The sequence below is a fragment of the Lissotriton helveticus genome, chromosome 10 (genome assembly GCF_964261635.1).
Source record: "Lissotriton helveticus chromosome 10, aLisHel1.1, whole genome shotgun sequence".
Taxonomy (NCBI): domain Eukaryota; kingdom Metazoa; phylum Chordata; class Amphibia; order Caudata; family Salamandridae; genus Lissotriton; species Lissotriton helveticus.
In genome coordinates this window covers 9,812,957-9,837,878 of record NC_136071.1, presented here as the reverse complement: position 1 = coordinate 9,837,878, position 24,922 = coordinate 9,812,957, and positions in this window count along the sequence as shown.

Sequence of the window (24,922 nt, the reverse complement as noted above, 5' to 3'; positions counted from 1 at the left end):
GATCGAGAACAGAGGTGCTGCGGAGCACTCTGTCAGAAGATTCGATAACCAAATTGGGGTTCGGGAGCAAGGGTGCTGGCGGAGCACTCTGTCAAAGAATTCGATGACCCAATCGGGGTTTTGCTGTTAGCTGCAGAGAGGGTTGTAGCGCTGGCCTAGCAACTTTAACTGTGGGTGCCGATCTTAGCCTGTGGTGGTCCTGTCCTAATCCAAATCTGGTTGCACCTGTCCTGATTTCTGGTCGGCACCTGTCTTCTATGCTGGCACTTGCACTTTGGGGTCCTATCCTTTAACTGACCCGTGGCCAGGGTTCGTCTTCACACCATTCTAGGTAAATATACTGTGTGGGTATGTCATTGTATTGTTTCCTTTTCTCTACCCTCCCTAATGTTAAATGCTTAAAGACAGTAAATAACAGTTCAATTCAACACCCCACCGTTCAATGTACACTAGCTATACAAATAACACTCAATGCAACACCCCACCATTCAATGTATGCCATACAAATAACAGTGCAATGCAACAACCCACCGTTCATAGTAGGGTATGCAAATAACAATCATTGCAGCTCCCCATCAGTCAATGTTTACTATACAAATACCAATCAATGGAACACCCCACCGTTCAATGTACGCTATAGAAATAACACTAAAATGCAACACCCCGCCATTCAACGTACGGTATACAAATAACACAATGCAATACCCACTGTTCAATATACTCTATACAAATAATAGTCAATACAGCACCTAGCCTTTAATGTTCGCTCTGCAAATAACTGTGCAATGCAACACCCCACTGATCAAACTACACTATACAAATGAGAGTGCAATTCAACACCCTATCATTGTATGTACGCTGTACAATTACTAGTGCAATGCAACACCCACCACTCAATGTACTCTGTACCAATAACAGTGCAATGCAACACCCTATCATTGAAAGTACGCTATACAAATAACAGTGCAATGCATCAACACCCCACCATTCATTGTATGCTATACAAATAATACTCAGTGCAGCACCCCAACTTTCAATGTTCACTATATAAGTAACACTCAATACAATGTTACACCATTCAATGTACACTATACAGATAACACTCAATGCAACAAACCACCAATCAATGTACGCTATGCAAATAACAGTGTAATGCATCAACACCCCACCATTCATTGTATGCTATACAAATAACACTCAATGTAGCAATCCACTGATCGGTGTACGCTATACAAATAACAGTGTAATGCAACTCCCCGCTGTTGAATGTATGCCGTATAAATAACAGTGCAGTGCATCACCCCACCATTCAATGTACACTATACAAATAACACTTAATGCAACACCCACCAGTCAATATATGCTATACAAATAACAGTTCAATTCAACATCCTGCCGTTCAATGTACGCTAGCTATACAAATAACAGTGCAGTGCAACACCCCACCATCCTATGTACTCTATACAAATAACACTCAATGCAACACCCCACCATTCAATGTATGCCATACAAATAACAGTGCAATGCAACAACCCACCGTTCATAGTAGGGTATGCAAATAACAATCATTGCAGCTCCCCATCAGTCAATGTTTACTATACAAATACCAATCAATGGAACACCCCACCGTTCAATGTACGCTATAGAAATAACACTAAAATGCAACACCCCGCCATTCAACGTACGGTATACAAATAACACAATGCAATACCCACTGTTCAATATACTCTATACAAATAATAGTCAATACAGCACCTAGCCTTTAATGTTCGCTCTGCAAATAACTGTGCAATGCAACACCCCACTGATCAAACTACACTATACAAATGAGAGTGCAATTCAACACCCTATCATTGTATGTACGCTGTACAATTACTAGTGCAATGCAACACCCACCACTCAATGTACTCTGTACCAATAACAGTGCAATGCAACACCCTATCATTGAAAGTACGCTATACAAATAACAGTGCAATGCATCAACACCCCACCATTCATTGTATGCTATACAAATAATACTCAGTGCAGCACCCCAACTTTCAATGTTCACTATACAAGTAACACTCAATACAGTGTTACACCATTCAATGTACACTATACAAATAACACTCAATGTAGCAATCCACTGATCGGTGTACGCTATACAAATAACAGTGCAATGCATCAACACCCCACCATTCAACGTACGGTATACAAATAACAAAATGCAATACCCACTGTTCAATATACTCTATACAAATAATAGTCAATACAGCACCTAGCCTTTAATGTTCGCTCTGCAAATAACTGTGCAAAGCAACACCCCACTGTTCAAACTACACTATACAAATGACAGTGCAATTCAACACCCTATCATTGTATGTACGCTGTACAATTACTAGTGCAATGCAACACCCACCACTCAATGTACTCTGTACCAATAACAGTGCAATGCAACACCCTATCATTGAAAGTACGCTATACAAATAACAGTGCAATGCATCAACACCCCACCATTCATTGTATGCTATACAAATAATACTCAGTGCAGCACCCCAACTTTCAATGTTCACTATATAAGTAACACTCAATACAGTGTTACACCATTCAATGTACACTATACAAATAACACTCAATGTAGCAATCCACTGATCGGTGTACGCTATACAAATAACAGTGCAATGCAAATCCCCACTGTTCAATGTATGCCGTATAAATAACAGTGCAGTGCATCACCCCACCATTCAATGTACACTATACAAATAACACTTAATGCAACACCCACCAGTCAATATATGCTATACAAATAACAGTTCAATTCAACATCCTGCCGTTCAATGTACGCTAGCTATACAAATAACAGTGCAGTGCAACACCTCACCATTCCATGTACTCTATACAAATAACACTAAGTACTACACCCCACCGTTTAATGTACTCTATACAAATAACAGTGCAATGCAACAACCCACCTTTCATAGTAGGGTATACAAATAACAAACATTGCAGCTCCCCTTAAGTCAATGTTTACTATACAAATAACAATCAATGGAACACCCCACCGTTCAATGTATGCTATAGAAATAACACTAAAATGCAACACCCCACCATTCAACGTACGGTATACAAAGAACACTCAATGCAATACCCACTGTTCAATGTACTCTATACAAATACAAGTCAATACAGCTCCTAGCATTTAATGTTCGCTCTGCAAGTAACTGTGCAATGCAACACCCCACTGTTCAAACTACACTATACAAATGACAGTGCAATTCAACACCCCATCTTTGAATGTAGGCTGTACAATTAATAGTGCAATGCAACACCCACCACTCAATGTACGCTATACAGATAATGCTCAATACAGCACCCCAACGTTCAATATCCACTATACAACGAACAGTAGAATGCTACAATGTACCCAATAGAAATAACAATGCAATGCAACACCCCACCATCCCCATGTATGCTATTCAGATACCAGGGCAATGCAACACCCCACCATTCAATGTATGTTATACAAATAACAGTGCAGTGCAACACCCTAATATTCCATTTATTGTACACTCTACAAATAACACTCAGTGCAACACCCCAACATTCAATACACGCTATACAAAGAACAGTACAATGCTACAATGTACCCAATAGAAATAACAATGCAATGCAACACCCCACCATCCCAATGTATGCTGTTCAAATACCAGGGCAATGCAACACCTTAACACTCAATTTATGCTATACATATAACGTTGCAATGCAACATCCAACTATTTAATGTACACTCTACAAATAACATTTAGTGTAACACCCCAACATTCAATGCACGCTATATAAATAACAGTGCATTGCAACACTCACCATTCTATGTAAGTTATACTAATAACAGTGTAGAGCTCCATGTCTGTGACCTCCCCAGAGAAACCCTAGCTCTTTCTGGCCCGGGTTGAACTCAAAGCGCACCCCACTGGTACTAGGCTGTAGGGTGACTGATAGCATATAGGAGCTGATCATAGTCTATGAGGCACAGGTCCTTTTACCTGCACTCCTGTGGGACAGGCAGCCTACTGCAGTTCTCAATAGCTTTGGTCTTTACTTTCTCCCAATATGTGCATGCAGGTCCTATGTCGTGTATGTGTGTCTGTGCGTGTGTTTGACTGCCTGTGCACATGTGTGTGCAGTGTCCTCTTTGTGTGCTTATTACTGTATCTACAAATATGTATAGTGTCTTGTGTGTGTTTGTGAACACATCAGTGAATGTGCATGTTGTATGTGTGTGCTGTGTCGCCAGTGGTAGTCTGATGAATAGCGACAACAAGAATATCAACAACAAAAATATTGCTAATAATATATCAAGGACACAAATATCGTTTTTACATATTTTGGAACACATTAGTACGGCGGGCGGACAAAGTCCGCGCACCATAGCAGTGGGGAATTGGACCGCCCGCAATGCTAGCGGCGGTCCCGCACACCCCATTATGATGCGTCTGCCACACTGGCGGGCGCATCCCGTATTTTTAACTTTGACACATGCGGTGCTGAAAGCACCGCCCGCCGCAATGCTAAAAATGCATGTTGTGCTTTTCAAAGCACAACGTGACAGGCACCATGCGGTGCCTGCCACGCTGTTCTTTGAAAGGCAGGGGGTACCATAGGTACCCCCCTTGTGCACCCCCCCACCCACCCCGGAGTCCATGAGGGCCGGCAACGGGCCCCCCAAGCAGACTCTGCATGACTTTCCGTGGTGGCAAGGCATTCAGAAATGCACATTCTAATATGGCTGGCGGTGTCTGAAAGACACCGCCACCATATTAAACCCTTTTCCACCCGGTCGACATGTCGACAGGGCGGAAAAGCGGCAGACGGTCTTTCCGTCCGTCGCGGACCCCCCAGCCATTATAATATGGCGGGGCATCTTTTCTACAGAGATGGCGGGCGGATTGCCCCCGCCAGGCCGGCGGTGACTACCGCCGGCCCGGCGGGGGCAGTCCGCCCGCCATCCTAATGGGGCCCTTTGTTTGTAAAATTAAAATAATCAACAACAAAAATATAGAAGACCGGGGGAGGAGCCAAGCAGCCGTCTGAAATGGCCGCATAGTCGCTCGGCTCCGCGAGCCCCTTTGCCCCACGCGACTATCCTGCCGAATATCCTGACCCAAAGTGCTCTCCTTTGCCTCCGGAGAGAAAGCGAACACCTACCGTCTGCTTCCGGAGCGTCTACGTGCCAGCGATCCTGAGAAATCTTCCCGTCTGCTTTGCGGCCCGTGTGATGGTGAGACCGGGGCGTTGATTAGGCGAGGCCTCCGGCCTCGGCCGCAGCATCGACGGCCGTCGAGGGTGGAGCGGCGCCTCGCCGGTGGGGGCCGATGTTCTGACCGACCGCTGCCAGCGGTACCGACACAAACTGATCGACGTGGACCCTCGTGGGACAGAGTGGCTGCGTGGGATCGGAGGGGGCGCTTGCCTTCTGCCCCCTCCCCAGCGTTTGTTGCCCAGGCATAACCGGAGATCGCTCTGATATAGGTGGGCGACTCCCGGGGCCCGGCGGGACTTTAGCCTTTCGGTGGCTCTCCTTTCTGAACCCTACACCCCACAATTTGTTTGTCCTGGAGATGTATCCTGCGGTGTCCCCACGGTGCGGCCTGCTCCCTGGATCTGTGCAAGGGACCGGTGCCGATCGGCTCAAGATGGCGGCTGGCGCCTTCCTTCGCGGCTCACGTCCGGGCCGGGAGGCTGTTGTAGAGATGGGACAGGGATGCCCGCATCGCACGACGGAGTTCACACCCCGAGATGTGTTGGCTGCCTTAACAACTTTTCAGGAGACTGCTGATTGCTACGCCCGAATCCTGGGTATAGGGCTGGACGCCATCGCTGTCTCGCTACCTATGTCGACCATGGTCCTACTCCGGGAATTGGCCGCTGACCAGGCTGCTGCCTCTGTAGGGAAGGTTTTGGTACCTCGGAGACTCCTCGGACCGCTTGGAGCCCGGACTTCTTCGCCCGTGCTGGCCGTCTTGATCGCCTGTATGACTTTGTCCTCGGGCACATGTTTGACTGGCGGATGGGAGTGGAGCGCTGTTTTCCTTTTTGGACTGGCCCCGGGGGTTCGCGGCCATGGCTGGACTGTTTGACTTTCTCCTCCTGGATGCTGTTCTTTTGTGTCAGCTTTTGGAAGTTCATGGGACCGGCGCTGTGGTTGCCTTACCTTTATTGTCTGTACTTAGGTGGCTTTGACTTATTATGCTTTTTTATGGCCTTGTTCCGTCCGGGCCCGCCTATCCTGTTCGGACCTTCGAGACTGTGCTTCCCATTGCTTATTGATAGAACTTCAGGCAGTATTCGTATCAGACAGGGTCAGGGCTGAGGTGGCCTGCCTCTATTTGCTTTATCATTGACGGGCGGTGTCGTGGATATCTGTGATTGCTATTTCTTTCTTCATATACCCGGGCCTTATTGATCTTTGTGGTATTGACTCCTTTTTGGGATTTTCGTAGTGTTGGGGTGCCGGGCGGGGCCGAGCGGCGCACTAGGGGTCCTCCTCCATTTCTTTCTCTCTTTTTCTTTTTGTCTTTCTTTCTTTTCTTTCTTCTATATTTCGGGTTCTATTAGGGCGACAGGCACGCGGCTGGGGGGTAGGCCATGACCTTCTGCGGGTGTGCAGGGTGGGGGGTTGCGGGTGGGGCGTATGTTTGTGTTCGTTACTATGGCCCTTTAGTCTTTCCTTTTCTCTGTTGTCGTCGTTACCTGTGTTTCTTGCGGTGTGTATGGCGCTGAAGGGTGGGTTTGGACCTGTTGTATGCTGGGGCTGTGCCTTTGCTTCTCCTGTTATGTATATTTTGTCCCTTGGGGCCCCCCTCATCGTATAGACACTGTTTCATCTATCCTGTTTTACGCACTATCGTGGGAATGCGTGTGACTGCGTGACGCTTCTTTTTGCTCCTTATTAGTAAAATGAACCTTTCGTATCCTTACTCGAGCTGTTATGCCGCATCCGAATTCTGTACTGTTACTGTATTATCCTGTATCTTGAATTGTTGTCATAATGCTTATCGCTCGCAATGTTTTGACTTTACTGGCGGCCGGCCGAGATGGTTGTAGGCCCATCTCTGTACTCTGATTTGCTACAAATAAAGGTTCGTTAAAAAAAAAGAAAAAAAAATATAGAAGACCACAGTATTGTCATAAAACTGGAGTTTATATTACATTTCACCTTTTATACACTATATTGCCTTTAAAACATATATTAACTTTCAAAGAAATATTGCATTAAAAAAATATGCTTCTAATATAAAAATATATTTTAATACATAAAACAAAAAATACTTTGCAATAATTGTAATCAAATAATACAATATTTAAAAAAGAAAGAAATATAATAAAATGAAAATAATCAGCAACATTTGAATAAATATTATACTTTACAAACACTAGATATTGAAACATTCAAAAATTATACAAGGACAACACTAAAAAACAAGCTAAAATTAATAAAAACGAATCACTACAAAAATAATAAAAAAATATACAAAGAAGCTGAAATTTAAAATTAAATCAATTTTTTTAACACAATTTAAAAAAAATCAGAAACAAAATATTATTGGAAGGGTCAAATTCACTTCTCCCATTTCAGCATAACATACAGTAGGGGAAATATTGGACTTTAGTTGTGTCAGATATACTATTCACATTCCAAACTGGCAACTGTAGGGAACGTGTTGGACTTTAGAGGGGTTAGATTTACTGTTCCCACTCCAATGTAAACAGCAGTAGGGAAAGCGTTGGATTTTGGAGGGATTAGATTTACTGTTCACACTTCAACCTGAGCAGCAGTAGGCAAAGTGTTGGACCTTGGACTCGTCGGATTTACTTTTCCGACTTTAACTTTACCAAAAGCAGGGAAAAATGATAAACTTTAGAAAGCTCAGATGTAATTTTTTAGCTGTCCTAAAATAATACAATATAAATTACATATAAATAAAATAAATAAACATTAAATGCATTTCCATTAAAATGTATACAGATATTTTTGACATTTTGTAATTTATAAATATTATGAATAACTAAAAATACAAAATTTACATATAAAGTTATAGAGAAAATCATGCAGGAAAAATATGTCAACTAACAAATTAGGAAAATTGATTTAAAATACTTGTTACTTTATTACTCTAAAATTACAACAAATACAAAAACAAATTATTAGAAACAATTAAATAATAAACACAATCAATTATCTGATCTACAAATAAAAACTTCTATATTTTAAACAGTGTTTACTAAACAACTAAAAAAGGATTTACACAATTGATGATCAAATACACAAATTAAAACTTATAAAAGATTTTTTTAAAGAATTTAAAAAATATTCCTAAAACAACCCACTCGATTTTCCTATGACCCCAACCCACCAAAAATGTACTTCATATAAAAAAAGTTAAATATATCACCAAATCAAATGAGTATATGAGTAGTATTGTGTGTGCAGTGTTCAGTGTGTGTTTGTGTGCACGCGGTATGTGTCACACTTGTCGTGTAGGTGATGTCCTATGGGGGACAGAGTGAGTCCTTGCACCAAGAGTGCTTCCCCTTCTGGTGGTCTCTGTCCCGCTCTGTGAAGGTCATGACCCGCCGTTTGCTGTGTTGGTAGCTCTCCCGAGAGGCCCTGTGAATGCATGGGGGGTTGGTGGAGTATGTATTATATTGTATTGTATTGTATTGTATTTTGGATTTATAAAGCGCACTATCACCCAATGGGCATCCTGGCGCTACAAACTGCCGGTCGTGGCACCTGAGCTCCACTCCCACCGTTTGTGGTGTGCTTCGCCACACCTAGGACCTAAGGCCAAGACGTTGTCCTGTTGCTGCCAGCGATACTTCTGGAAAGGTTGGAGAGACGCTCTCTGTCCTGACTTGAGGAAGTTCATATTGTGAACCTGGCTTTGCTTGGGCTGGCTCTGGTGTCCCACCTGTGCCCACCAGAAGGGGACATCCTGGCCCCATCAGGCCAGTAGTTGCATCCTGTAGTGTCTTCTGATGGGCACAGAGCCAGAGATGTTTGCTACAGAGCGGGCCCATCTGGCCACTGGATCTCTTGCCACCAGGAGCAGGTCTGGAGCCCTGTCCAAGGCCTCCTGGGAGAAGAGGAGGATGGTCTACCAGTGTGTGGAGGCAGTGGCCCTTTGGCCAGGAGGGCCAAGGCCTTGCTGGCTGAGACCTGTGTGGATACTGAGCCCTCCAGGAGCAGTCTCATGAAGCATGTGTGTGACCAGAGGTTGAGAACCTGAGACGGGACACGCGTCATGCCCAGAGCACCCACATACATCCCAGCCCCACGTGTGAGACTACATCTGCCCTCTGCCGACTAGAGGACGCTGAGTCTGTAGTGTTCCCTCCACGCCCACATCTTGGTGCTGTAAGACGTTGCGTGTGTCCGGTTGACCCGTGCTCCTTGGACCAGTTTGAGTCTCATCTGGTTCTCCCCACACACACGGACTCAGAGCCCCAGGCTCGAGGCAGGTCCAAGAACCTGTGAACTTTTCATTTCACATCCATATTGTTCACTATGAACACAGAGTGTGACACATCCCCGTTTTGGGGGGTATGGGTTTGGTTTACCTGGATTTTTGGGCCATGTGACTGGACTCTCGGCCACCAGTACTCAAACTCTGTGAGCTGTCCGGCCCTGCACGCAGGATCACCGAGGAGCAGGAGTACCATTGCCATTTTGATAAATGTTCAATCAATCAATCAATCAATCAATCAATCAGGGAATTGTGAAGCGCGCTACTCACCCGTGAGGGTCTCAAGGCGCTGCGTTCCTTTCTGTCGGGCATTTGGGCGCCTTGATCTGGAGGAAGCTCGCAGCCCCTGATAAACGAGAGCCCATGGAGTCTCCCCGGACACTCACCTTTTGCCATCTTACGTATAGCGCCTCACTGAGTAAACGACAAAACTATGTTTAGGGTCGTATCTCGGCGTCACAAGATGTTTTCCTCGTCGTTCCTAATTTTAGGTGTCCTTCTTCCTACCTGGAAATACCTGTATTTTATGTCTAGCCGAGAAACAGCTTTAGCTGTCTTCCCTGCCTCGTGTTTTCCAAGTTAGGCATTTCACCAGAATCATATTTTTCTAAAATGTCATAATAAAAATTGTGTTCCTATACCTTATTGTATGCTTAACATATATAGGTCACTGCATAGTTTTCATATAAGTTATTTGATAAGATGCTTATGGGTCTCTGTTCATTTTATTTATCTATCACAATATGTAAATATGATCATAACAATTGGTATCTATAAGTGCTTCACAATTGAAACATTGAGGAAACATACAAATAAAATAAATATTAAAATTAATTGTATAAAGACACAAATAGATTACCTTTTACGTACAACACATGAAAGTCTTAATTTCTAACTCTCTGTCCTTACTTGCATATATGAAATTTTAGACAACACAATTGTATGTCTCTTTATTATTTTCTTTATAAATGTATACCCTTTCTATGTAGGTATATATCTATATATTTATTTCTTTACTCCTACTGTAGAAACAAAGCCTTCAACTCACTCCAATTCACCACTCTATGTCTCATCCTACACCTCTCTTAATATATCTCTATCTCCACTCTCACTCATCCCAAACCTCAATCTACTGCTATGATCTCACATACAACCCCTCCTAGACTCTTCCCTCCTCTATCCCTACTTTCTACTTATCAATCAAAGTATGGAACGTGGAATGTAGTGGATGAAGGCGGGTTGGAGGATCTAGGCTTGGAAGTTACCACGGCAGGTGCTGGTTGGAGCCGACGAAGACTGGGGTCCATTCATTTATCTCTCAAGACATGCCATATTTCCCTCTACAGCGCTTTCCTCCATTCTAGGTCACCACTCCACTCTTCAGCGGTCTACGCAACTCCCTTCATGCCACTTTACTCTATTCTATGACACACTTCTTCACTCCTTTCCATGCCGTTCAACTCTACAGTACGCTGCTCCGTAGCACTCCACTCTACTCGACTTTACGACACAACGCCCGTTGCCCGCCCCTTTCACGCTGAGTATAGCATGAAGGGATGTCTTGTTTACAGGGCAGTGTTAAGCCACATTAAATGGCTTAACACTGCCCTGTAAATAAGACAAAACTCCTATCGCCACCACAACGTCGGTAAAAGTGACGTTCTCGTGGCAATAGGGACTTGTAAATATGCCCTGAGTTTTCTAAAAGTGAGTAATAGAAGGATAGAATTATTCATCGAGTCAAAAGGAAGGTAAAGCAGCTCTGCTCCAGGGGAGGGACAAACAGATGATGGACAAGAAAGCCAACAAATAAGAAGCACGAGAAGGAGAGTGACAATGACGCCAACCAACGGTAAGTAATGGGCGGGCTTTAAGTCCACTCTTCGTTCTTGGTAAGCCATAGTAGGTCTTTCGCAACCAGACAGCTCGCTCTGCAGGGTAGTAGACCTAGAAATCACGTTTGCCAAAGCCAGATGTGTTTGACTTGTTCAATGCTTGTTTCTTCTTTCGAGGTTAAAACCATCACATGTCATTGTGATGGTTTTTGTCATGGAAAGTGATCTTACATTACATTGTACTGTGCGTGTTAAGTATATTTTTTATTTTGCTGATATAATATCAACGTTTGCATCAACGCGATGAAATGTTATGTCGCACTAAATAAGATAGTGCTAAAATTACACGTCCATATATGTAGTGAAGCTCTAAATGATGTCGTTTCGTACCGGATTGTTATGTTACATTGTGACATGTCTTGTACAGTTTAATGGGTAAGGTATTGCAGCGGTTGAGCGCCTGTGGCTGAGATCTGTCGGTCGTCCGAAGCCCTTGGATTTGAGCTGTGGTTGGGAGTGGGGACGGTTTTTAGGGCGAAGCTGGTTGCAAAGTGTAGGAAGCTGGCTCTGTATGTGATATTGCCACTAGTTGGTTATACCGTGCACGGAGTCCAGGGGTTCCCTAGAAGTGACCAGGGCTCAATGTAAATACCCAAAGTGCTCTATTAGTGGTAGCGTGGGCGAGCAGCTTTTAGGCCTAACACATATGAGGGTAAGGTATTTATTGCACAAATATGACCAATAACGGACACACGACTCAAGAAGGAGATTAGGACCAATGTTAGAAAAGTATACTTTGGTTGTGCTTTATCTTAAGACCCAGCTCTTCGTAATCAGGTAAGTACGTTTTTAATTAAAAATACTATGCGCTTTGAAACATCGTCACTTTTCACACAATCCAATGTTATCCTACGGAGAAAACAATATTGCGGTTAAACAAGTATTAAACTTGCAATACCAGTATTCAGAGCCAAAAGCCGGCACGGGCCAGAGGTCAGGTAGGTACCAAAACTGCACTATCAGCGGCACAAAGGCAGGCCAGCTGCAGAAATCAAATCGGAGTTCCTACCAATGCTTTCCAAAGGAGACAGGGGGTGCCTGGAGCCACACTGCTCGCAGGCAAGTAGATTGGTTACCGGGGGCAAGCTTTGGGGCTTAGCACAAGCATGGGGGGGAGGGGCACAAAACAGCACCAAACATACACCATCAGTGGCACAGGGGCGGCCGGGTGCAAATTCGACGTATGTTGCCCAATGCTTTTCAATGGAGATTTTCCTGATGGCAACGCGTGGCGTGGCACCGGAGGTTGCAGGAGGAAGACCAACAACAGCAGGGGTAAGTTGGGAAGTAGGCAATCATGGGGGTACCGTTGGTTCAGCTCACCAAGGCCCAGGGGCTTCGGATGCAAGAAAGTCTTTCGAAGTCAGAGTCTTCTTACCCATGTTGGTCGCGGTCACGGGGAGCCTCTGGATTGGCACTGCAGGTGCCGTCGTGGAGGCCAGGAGTGGTCAGCCAACACTGGACACAAGGTCAGGGTAACTGGGGAGACTTCAATGCACAGGTGAGCCACTCAGACTCGGGCCGTGGACGTCAGGTGCAGAGTGGGCAGGAGGCACGGATCTTCATGGATCCCGAGTCTTTGGAGTCAGTTTCTTCTGGACAGGGCCGCTGTTTCTTTTTGAAGGCAGCAGTCCTCCCAGGGCTTTCAGAGGTCGCTGTTGCAAGACAAGTTGCAGGGTTTTCAAAGCAGGGTACAGTCCGGCTGGCCTGGAGCCAAGGCCGTTGTTATCTTCTGGACTGGGGTGGCAGAGTGGGCTAAAGAACGGTGATGGATTAAACCCAGATCTTTTAACTGGGTGTGAGTGTTTGATTGATTCTGATTCTCCGTCCATCACCACCCCTTTTTGTACTGCTTTTGGCCGCCATAAGTGTGGCAGGGTATGCTCAGACGTGAGTCCCTTGCTCACTTTGCCACTGGATTCAAGCAAGCCGGGCTGAAGACGGCTGGAATGCCAGAAACCGGTCCTCGGAAGCTTGTTTCCGGTCTAGGGAAGACATGGCTTGGCGGTTCGGGCTGGACTGTTCCCATGAGGCACAGGGTCAGACTGATTTGCATATAGCCATGTCTGGACTGGGGTGGCAGAGTGGGCTAAAGAACGGTGATGGATTAAACCCAGATCTTTTGACTGGGGGTGAGTGCTTGATTGATTCTGATGCTCCGTCCATCACCACCCCCTTTTGTACCGTTGTTATCTTCTGGCTTCTGCTAAAGGGTGTCTTCTTCCTTCTTAGGTCATCGCAGATGGGGCTTCTAGATCTCAGGGAGCCACCTACAAACTAGATTTAGGGGCATTTTAGGGGAGTAGCAGGTACGGCCAATGGGCACCTTACCTGGGGTGACTACAGCCTCTATCATGCCACCCTCCTGTGGGAGGGGGCATAAACCTAGTCTTGATTTGAGGGGGTTCCCCTTATCTTCAAGATGAAGGGGACTGAAAGATATGCTTCACCTCGCCTCCCCATCTTAGGGGTGGAGTTGGCAGAGGTTGGCACGCCTCCTGTTCGTCTAAGTTATACCACCGGTTTTCCCACCCAAAATGGGGGTGTAAACCAGGGGCTGCTAGCAGCAGAGGCTGGGGGTCGCATTACAGGGGCAGCAGGGCGTGCACGCTTTCCACTTTGATCACCGGCCCGTCCTGGGGTTAGGAGGTGTGACACCTCTGCCCAGGACATGCATTGTTTCTGGTCCCAGAGAGCAGTGGTTCTCTACACAAGGGGTCCAGAAACATGTCTGGTGGTGGCAGGCTACCCATGTCTGGTCAGAGACCTCACCAGGGTTGGCAGGTGCCCTCTGAGTATATTTTAATACATCTCACACTGGCATCAGTGTGGATTTATCACAAGGAGTTGTTTGGTACCAAACACTCCTGGTTTCAGTAATGCCACCCTGGTGCTGTGGCGCTCGAGTTGTCGAGGTCCCAGCCCATGTACTCTCTGGCTTCCCTGGCACTGACAATATCAGGGAGTAGACCCTTTTACTGTTGGGGCATATGAGCAGATATGCCCACACCGGGGATATGGTGCACCCTGCCTTAGGGCTGGGAAGGCCAGCTAGAGGGGTGACTTACCTATATCTCTGGTAAACAGGCAGTGTGCCAGGTCGACTTGGTCATATTTTCACCTCACAGGGACGTGCCAGCTGCAGGGGCGGTGGCGTGGTCCTAGAGAGGGGGTCCCAGGGGACCCTCTTCAGCCTCCGGGCCCTCGGTACCCGGGATACCACTTACTAGAATCTTACAGGGGGGCAGGCGTACCAATGGTGGACATGTTTTTAGCAAAAGAGCACGGTTACTGGGAACCTGGACAGCAGGGGCCCAGTACTCTACAGTCAAAGTTGCATCAAAAGCCAGGAAAAATGTGGAGGTTACTGCAACAACACCCTACTTTCTCACACAAAGACATATTAGGGGCATGCTGGACGCTTCCCTGGGAATGCATTCCACCCGTTGCTGACCATTGGCGTGGTGTTTTGCAACTCACATTCGCCTGCTTTCTATTTTCTGCCTTTATTTGTTTTAAGCTGCCAGCTCACGTACGTCCCTTCCGTAGAGCATAGCCTGTTTACCACCTCTCTGATTGCCTTCTTACTTTGTTGCACGAGTGCTCGCTTTCCGCCAACTCTTTTTCCTTCTTCGCGAGGCACGAGGCACGCCAGGAGAGTACATGTGTTTCCAGTTATCTCCTGTGTGTTCGTTCACAGCAGTAAATATGCTGTATTTCTTTGAATCGGTTTCCCCACGTGTTTTCTTTCTGCGCGACTGAGTCTACATATCTTTGCCGCTAATCTTACATTCCTGCGAGGAACACTGGGGCATATTACCAACAGTTAGCGATATTTATCGCTAACTGAGCTTAGCGTTAGTTTTTTTAACGCCACTCTTTGCCCAATATTATCGCTGAGATAATTATTACCAACGTTTATCTCAAAAGCGATAATATTGCAGGCGTTAGCGTGAATATCGCTGGAAAACAGCTTAGTAATAGGGCAATGGAATTATCGTCGCTTAGTGGCTGAAAACGGCCGCTAAAGCGGCGATAATTCAATATCGCCACCCTTGGTAATATGCCCCAATGTTCTTTCTCCGAGCTTGTTTATTTTGGTCAGTGCTTTTTACTAATAGCATTTACTAATAGCATACCCTAAACAATCCTCCTCCTCCTTTTCTGGCCCATGCTGTGGGCGCTGGAAGTGTGGGCGTGGGGGGTGCTGGAACACCCGCAAAATAATTATGCTGGAGTTCAGGAGTAAATGGGCAATAAAAAGGCCTTCAAATTTGGAGGCATATGTACAAGGAAATGTCAGAACGCCAAGCTGTGCAAAATTCGGCAGTGCTGTGCTCCAACATTTCCAAAACGCAAGGATGCACCGTATTTACAACAATGTGTTTTCCCTAGCGCTGACACCAAAATGAGCTGCCTAGCGCCAACGCAGGCACCCTTACACCATAGTGCAAGGGCCCTGCATTGCAGGGAACGATTGTTTAACTGCAGGAAGGTGTCCCTTCCGGCACATAAACAATCAATAATGGTGATGTGTTACTTCTACGTGTGCCGCAGAATGCAAATCCTTATTATTTATTGATTGTTTTTGTGCACGGAGGAACACCTTCCTGCACATTAACCATCTTAAATCATGTTTTGCTCTTTCTACAGCACACGTAGAAAAAACCCCCAAAGAGAAATAAACGTATTTCTCCTCGTATCACCATTCTAACGCCTGCTCTTGCACGACCTCAGTTTTTGGCGCTGCCTCAGACTTTCACATCCTTGTAAGCCTGGGGCAGCGTCAAAAAGCAATGGGTGTTGCGGTGGAACGCCCACAGCAACACACATTGCACGCCCCGTTCACGCAGATATCTGCGTGAAAGTGCACCATATTTACAAAGCAGCGTTAAGTCACAAAAAGTGGCTTAGCGCCACTTTGTAAATATGGAGCAGGGCATTGCGCCACAGGAACATCCTTAAACGTGACGGGCCCGATTCACAGAACTAACTGAAGACAAAATCCTAAACTTACTACCATTTTGCTATTCACAGAAGGCACTTACTCATTTCGGTATTCACAGAAGGCACTTACTCATTTTGGTATTCACAGAAGGCACTTACTCATTTTGGTATTCACTGAGGCACTTACTCATTTTGGTATTCACAGAAGGCACTTACTCATTTCGGTATTCACGGAAGGCACTTACTCATTTTGGTATTCACAGAAGGCACTTACTCGTTTTGGTATTCACAGAAGGCACTTACTCATTTCGGTATTCACGGAAGGCACTTACTCATTGTGGTATTCACAGAGGGCACTTACTCATTGTGGTATTCACAGAAGGCACTTACTCATGTTGGTATTCACAGAAGGCACTTACTCATTTCGGTATTCACAGAAGGCACTTACTCATTTTGGTATTCACAGAAGGCACTTACTCATTTTGGTATTCACTGAGGCACTTACTCATTTTGGTATTCACTGAGGCACTTACTCATTTTGGTATTCACAGAAGGCACTCACTCATTTCGGTATTCACGGAAGGCACTTACTCATTTTGGTATTCACAGAAGGCACTTACTCATTTTGGTATTCACAGAAGGCACTTACTCATTTCGGTATTCACGGAAGGCACTTACTCATTGTGGTATTCACAGAGGGCACTTACTCATTGTGGTATTCACAGAAGGCACTTACTCATGTTGGTATTCACAGAAGGCACTTACTCATTTTGGTATTCACAGAAGGCACTTACTCATTTTGGTATTCACTGAGGCACTTACTCATGTTGGTATTCACAGAAGGCACATACTCATTTCGGTATTCACGGAAGGCACTAACTCATTGTGGCATTCACAGAAGGCACTTACTCATTTTGGTATTCACAGAAGGCACTTACTCATTTCGGTATTCACAGAAGGCACTTACTCATTGTGGTATTCACAGAAGGCACTTACTCATTGTGGTATTCACAGAAGGCACTTACTCATGTTGGTATTCACAGAAGGCACTTACTCATTTCGGTATTCACAGAAGGCACTTACTCATTTCGGCATTCACAGAAGGCACTTACTCATTTTGGTATTCACAGAAGGCACTTACTCATTTCGGTATTCACGGAAGGCACTTACTCATTGTGGTATTCACAGAGGGCACTTACTCATTGTGGTATTCACAGAAGGCACTTACTCATGTTGGTATTCACAGAAGGCACTTACTCATTTTGGTATTCACAGAAGGCACTTACTCATTTTGGTATTCACTGAGGCACTTACTCATGTTGGTATTCACAGAAGGCACATACTCATTTCGGTATTCACGGAAGGCACTAACTCATTGTGGCATTCACAGAAGGCACTTACTCATTTTGGTATTCACAGAAGGCACTTACTCATTTCGGTATTCACAGAAGGCACTTACTCATTGTGGTATTCACAGAAGGCACTTACTCATTGTGGTATTCACAGAAGGCACTTACTCATGTTGGTATTCACAGAAGGCACTTACTCATTTCGGTATTCACAGAAGGCACTTACTCATTTCGGTATTCACAGAAGGCACTTACTCATTTTGGTATTCACAGAAGGCACTTACTCATTTCGGTATTCACAGAAGGCACTTACTCATTTCGGTATTTACAGTAGGCACTTACTCATTTCGGTATTCACAGAAGGCACTTACTCATTTCGGCATTCACAGAAGGCACTTACTCATTTTGGTACTCACAGAAGGCACTTACTCATTTCGGTATTACTCACTTCGGCATTCACAGAAGGCACTTACTCATTTCGGCATTCACAGAAGGCACTTACTCATTTTGGTATTCACAGAAGGCACTTACTCATTTTGGTATTCACAGAAGGCACTTACTCATTTCGGTATTCACGGAAGGCACTTACTCATTGTGGTATTCACAGAGGGCACTTACTCATTGTGGTATTCACAGAAGGCACTTACTCATGTTGGTATTCACAGAAGGCACTTACTCATTTCGGTATTCACGGAAGGCACTTACTCATTGTGGTATTCACAGAGGGCACTTACTCATTGTGGTATTCACAGAAGGCACTTACTCATGTTGGTATTCACTGAGGCACTTACTCATTTTGGTATTCACAGAAGGCACTCACTCATTTTGGTATTCACAGAAGGCACTTACTCATTTTGGTATTCACTGAGGCACTTACTCATTTTGGTATTCACTGAGGCACTTACTCATTTTGGTATTCACAGAAGGCACTCACTCATTTCGGTATTCACGGAAGGCACTTACTCATTTTGGTATTCACAGAAGGCACTTACTCATTTTGGTATTCACAGAAGGCACTTACTCATTTCGGTATTCACGGAAGGCACTTACTCATTGTGGTATTCACAGAGGGCACTTACTCATTGTGGTATTCACAGAAGGCACTTACTCATGTTGGTATTCACAGAAGGCACTTACTCATTTTGGTATTCACAGAAGGCACTTACTCATTTTGGTATTCACTGAGGCACTTACTCATGTTGGTATTCACAGAAGGCACATACTCATTTCGGTATTCACGGAAGGCACTAACTCATTGTGGCATTCACAGAAGGCACTTACTCATTTTGGTATTCACAGAAGGCACTTACTCATTTCGGTATTCACAGAAGGCACTTACTCATTGTGGTATTCACAGAAGGCACTTACTCATTTTGGTATTCACAGAAGGCACTTACTCATTTCGGTATTCACAGAAGGCACTTACTCATTTCGGTATTTACAGTAGGCACTTACTCATTTCGGTATTCACAGAAGGCACTTACTCATTTTGGTATTCACAGAAGGCACTTACTCATTTCGGTATTCACAGAAGGCACTTACTCATTTTGGTATTCACAGTAGGCACTTACTCATTTCGGTATTCACAGAAGGCACTTACTCATTTTGGTATTCACAGAAGACACTTACTCATTTCGGTATTCACAGAAGGCACTTACTCATTTTGGTATTCACAGAAGGCACTTACTCATTTTGGTATTCACTGAGGCACTTACTCATTTTGGTACTCACAGAAGGCACTTACTCATTTCGGTATTCATGGAAGGCACTTACTCATTTTGGTATTCACGGAAGGCACTTACTCATTTCGGTATTCACTGAAGGCACTTACTCATTTCGGTATTCACAGAAGGCACTTACTCATTTCGGTATTCACAGAAGGCACTTACTCATTTCGGTATTCACAGAAGGCACTTACTCATTGTGGTATTCATTGAAGGCTCTTACTCATTTCAGTATTCACAGAAGGCACTTACTCATTTCGGTATTCACAGTAGGCACTTTCTCATTTTGGTATTCACAGAAGGGACTTACTCATTTCGGTATTCACAGAAGGCACTTACTCATTGTGGTATTCACAGAAGGCACTTACTCATTGTGGTATTCACAGAAGGCACTTACTCATTTTGGTATTCACAGAAGGGACTTACTCATTTCGGTATTCACAGAAGGCACTTACTCATTGTGGTATTCACAGAAGGCACTTACTCATTGTGGTATTCACAGAAGGCACTTACTCATTGTGGTATTCACAGAAGGCACTGACTCATTTTGGTATTCACAGAAGGGACTTACTCATTTCGGTATTCACAGAAGGCACTTACTCATTGTGGTATTCACAGAAGGCACTTATTCATTGTGGTATTCACAGAAGGCACTGACTCATTTTGGTATTCACAGAAGGCACTTACTCATTTCGGTATTCACAGAAGGCACTTACTCATTTCGGTATTCACAGAAGGCACTTACTCATTTCGGTATTCACAGAAGGCACTTACTCATTTCGGTATTCACAGAAGGCACTTACTCATTGTGGTATTCACAGAAGGCACTTACTCATGTTGGTATTCACAGAAGGCACTTACTCATGTTGGTATTCACAGAAGGCACTTACTCATTGTGGTATTCACAGAAGGCACTTACTCATTTCGGTATTCACAGAAGGCACTTACTCATTTCGGTATTCACAGAAGACACTTACTCACTTCGGTATTCACAGAAGGCACTTACTCATTTCGGCATTCACAGAAGGCCCTTACTCATTTCGGCATTCACAGAAGGCACTTACTCATTTCGGTATTCACAGAAGGCACTTACTCATTTCGGTATTCACAGAAGGCACTTACTCATTTCGGTATTCACAGAAGGCACTTACTCATTGTGGTATTCACAGAAGGCACTTACTCATGTTGGTATTCACGGAAGGCACTTACTCATGTTGGTATTCACGGAAGGCACTTACTCATGTTGGTATTCACAGAAGGCACTTACTCATTGTGGTATTCACAGAAGGCACTCATTTCGGTATTCACAGAAGGCACTTACTCATTTCGGTATTCACAGAAGACACTTACTCACTTCGGTATTCACAGAAGGCACTTACTCATTTCGGCATTCACAGAAGGCACTTACTCATTTTGGTATTCACAGAAGGCACTTACTCATTTCGGTATTCACAGAAGGCACTTACTCACTTCGGTATTCACAGAAGGCACTTACTCACTTCGGCATTCACAGAAGGCACTTACTCATTTCGGCATTCACAGAAGGCACTTACTCATTTCGGTATTCACAGAAGGCACTTACTCATTTCTGTATTCACAGAAGGCACTTACTCATTTCGGCATTCACAGAAGGCACTTACTCATTTCGGCATTCACAGAAGGCACTTACTCATTTCGGTATTCACAGAAGGCACTTACTCATTTTGGTATTCACAGAAGGCACTTACTCATTTCGGTATTCACAGAAGGCACTTACTCATTTTGGTACTCACAGAAGGCACTTACTCATTTCGGTATTCATGGAAGGCACTTACTCATTTCGGTATTCACGGAAGGCACTTACTCATTTCGGTATTCACTGAAGGCACTTACTCATTTCGGTATTGACAGAAGGCACTTACTCATTTCGGTATTGACAGAAGGCACTTACTCATTTCGGTATTCACAGAAGGCACTTACTCATTTCGGTATTCACAGAAGACACTTACTCACTTCGGTATTCACAGAAGGCACTTACTCACTTCGGCATTCACAGAAGGCACTTACTCATTTCGGCATTCACAGAAGGCACTTACTCATTTCGGTATTCACAGAAGGCACTTACTCACTTCGGTATGCACAGAAAGCACTTACTCATTTCGGCATTCACAGAAGGCACTTACTCATTTCGGCATTCACAGAAGGCACTTACTCATTTCGGTATTCACAGAAGGCACTTACTCATTTCGGTATGCACAGAAAGCACTTACTCATTTCGGCATTCACAGAAGGCACTTACTCATTTCGGCATTCACAGAAGGCACTTACTCATTTCGGTATTCACAGAAGGCACTTACTCATTTCGGTATTCACAGAACTTACTCATTTCGGTATTCACAGAAGGCACTTACTCATTTCGGTATTGACAGAAGGCACTTACTCATTTCGGTATTCACAGAAGACACTTACTCACTTCGGTATTCACAGAAGGCACTTACTCACTTCGGCATTCACAGAAGGCACTTACTCATTTCGGCATTCACAGAAGGCACTTACTCATTTCGGTATTCACAGAAGGCACTTACTCATTTCGGTATTCACAGAAGGCACTTACTCATTTCGGAAGGCACTTACTCATTTCGGTATTCACAGAAGGCACTTACTCATTTCGGTATTCACAGAAGGCACTTACTCATTTTGGTATTCACAGAAGGCACTTACTCATTTCGGTATTTACAGAAGACACTTACTCACTTCGGTATTCACAGAAGGCACTTACTCATTTCGGCATTCACAGAAGGCACTTACTCATTTCGGTATTCACAGAAGGCACTTACTCATTTCGGTATTCACAGAAGGCACTTACTCACTTCGGTATTCACAGAAGGCACTTACTCACTTCGGCATTCACAGAAGGCACTTACTCATTTCGGCATTCACAGAGGCACTTACTCATTTCGGTATTCACAGAAGGCACTTACTCATTTCGGTATTCACAGAAGGCACTTACTCATTTCGGCATTCACAGAAGGCACTTACTCATTTCGGCATTCACAGAAGGCACTTACTCATTTCGGTATTCACAGAAGGCACTTACTCATTTTGGTATTCACAGAAGGCACTTACTCATTTCGGTATTCACAGAAGGCACTTACTCATTTTGGTACTCACAGAAGGCACTTACTCATTTCGGTATTACTCACTTCGGCATTCACAGAAGGCACTTACTCATTTCGGCATTCACAGAAGGCACTTACTCATTTCGGTATTCACAGAAGGCACTTACTCATTTCGGTATTCACAGAAGGCACTTACTCATTTCGGTATGCACAGAAAGCACTTACTCATTTCGGCATTCACAGAAGGCACTTACTCATTTCGGCATTCACAGAAGGCACTTACTCATTTCGGTATTCACAGAAGGCACTTACTCATTGAAAGCACTTACTCATTTCGGCATTCACAGAAGGCACTTACTCATTTCGGCATTCACAGAAGGCACTTACTCATTTCGGTATTCACAGAACTTACTCATTTCGGTATTCACAGAAGGCACTTACTCATTTCGGTATTCACAGAAGGCACTTACTCATTTCGGTATTCACAGAAGGCACTTACTCATTTCGGTATGCACAGAAAGCACTTACTCATTTCGGCATTCACAGAAGGCACTTACTCATTTCGGCATTCACAGAAGGCACTTACTCATTTCGGTATTCACAGAAGGCACTTACTCATTGAAAGCACTTACTCATTTCGGCATTCACAGAAGGCACTTACTCATTTCGGTATTCACAGAACTTACTCATTTCGGTATTCACAGAAGGCACTTACTCATTTCGGTATTCACAGAAGGCACTTACTCATTTTGGTATTCACAGAAGGCACTTACTCATTTCGGTATTCACAGAAGTTAGGAGTCCTAACTTTACTACTCCTAAACTGAGAAACATCCTAACTTTACTCGCCACCACTCTATGCCACTAGCCTGTAGGACACTCTAATCTACTCCACTCTACCACAACACAGGAGGCATTGTTCTCCCCCACACCACCCTCTCTTCGTATTCCTCCCCCCTCGGGCCTTCTTCCCGTGAACAGGTTGGACATCCACAGCCAGGGGCGGATTGGCAAGGCGGGCATTCGGGCATGGGCCGAAGGGCCGGTGCCTCAGTGCCCTCTGTGGGCCGTTTTTTTCTCCCCTGTCCACAGCCCCCCCTTGTGGTCCTTATCCTGGGCCTACACCAAACTAAGGCAATTTCTCAGGCATTCCGATGCGCTTGTCCTGATGATGGTCCCAGGACCGCAGTTCATGGGACATTATATTTTAGACACAGTAGAATAAGTGATGTGCCCAGGATCACAGGATGTTGAGACGACGCCGAGACTCGAAGCTGGTTCTCCAGTGCCACAGTCAGCCGCTCTGGTCCTTACGCCACGTCCTCGCGGTGCCCATCCGATATTACTGTTGTGGGTTGCGGGACTCGCTTCAAAGCGCTGCACATACCCCTCCTCCCCCCTCGTCCCTGTCCTCCTGTGGATGTAGGCGACTCTGAAGCCCATGGTCCGCTTCAAGGCGCTGCATCAGCCTTACCTCTGCCCTGACGCCCCTCGAGGGCCGACAGACAGGTCCAAGGTCAGAGTCGAGGTGACCCCGTTGAACCCGGCCCCCTCGCTGTCCTCCGCCGAAGCCTTAACTCCAGCCTCTCTCACCCCCCCCCCCCCCCCCCCGACCCCCGACCCCCTCGCTGTGGGCAGGCCCGAGGCTTGCTTCAAGGCGCTGCATTAAGCGTACACCCACTTTGCCACTTTTCATGCAGAGGATGGGTGTGGCGTGAGCTCCGAGCCTCAAGTCTCGCTTCCAGGCGCTGTATTGTGTTTACACCTTTTCTGATCCATTCTCGGCGGCGCTTGGGGACATCTCAGACTCCCCGCTCTCGCTTCAAGGCGCTGCATTACATTTATGCTCCCCGGACATTATTATCTTGCATCCCCTTTTTGTAGGGGAGGAGGTGCGAAACTTCTCGAGGCGCTATGTTCCTGTCCTCCTGCGCTCTGAAGGTTGGTGATCTGCGCCCAGCTGAGCTGGTTTTAAGGCGCTGTATTACCTTTTCTCCCCGCCACCTCTTCTTAGGGGCGGGGGTGCGGCCCCTTCTCGAGGCGCTATGTCCCTGTCATTCAGTGCTCCGAGGGCTAGAGATGTGGACACACCTGAGCCGGTTCAAGGCGCTGTATTGCGGCCGCTTCTCGAGGCGCTATGTCCCTGTCATTCTGTGCTCCGAGGGCTAGAGATGTGGACACAACTGAGCCGGTTTCAAGGCGCTGTATTGCGGCCTCTTCTCGAGGCGCTATGTGCCTGTCATTAGTGCTCCGAGGGCTAGAGATGTAGACACAACTGAGCCGGTTTCAAGGCGCTGTATTGCGGCCGCTTCTCGAGGCGCTATGTCCCTGTCATTCAGTGCTCCGAGGGCTAGAGATGTGGACACAACTGAGCCGGTTTCAAGGCGCTGTATTGCGGCCGCT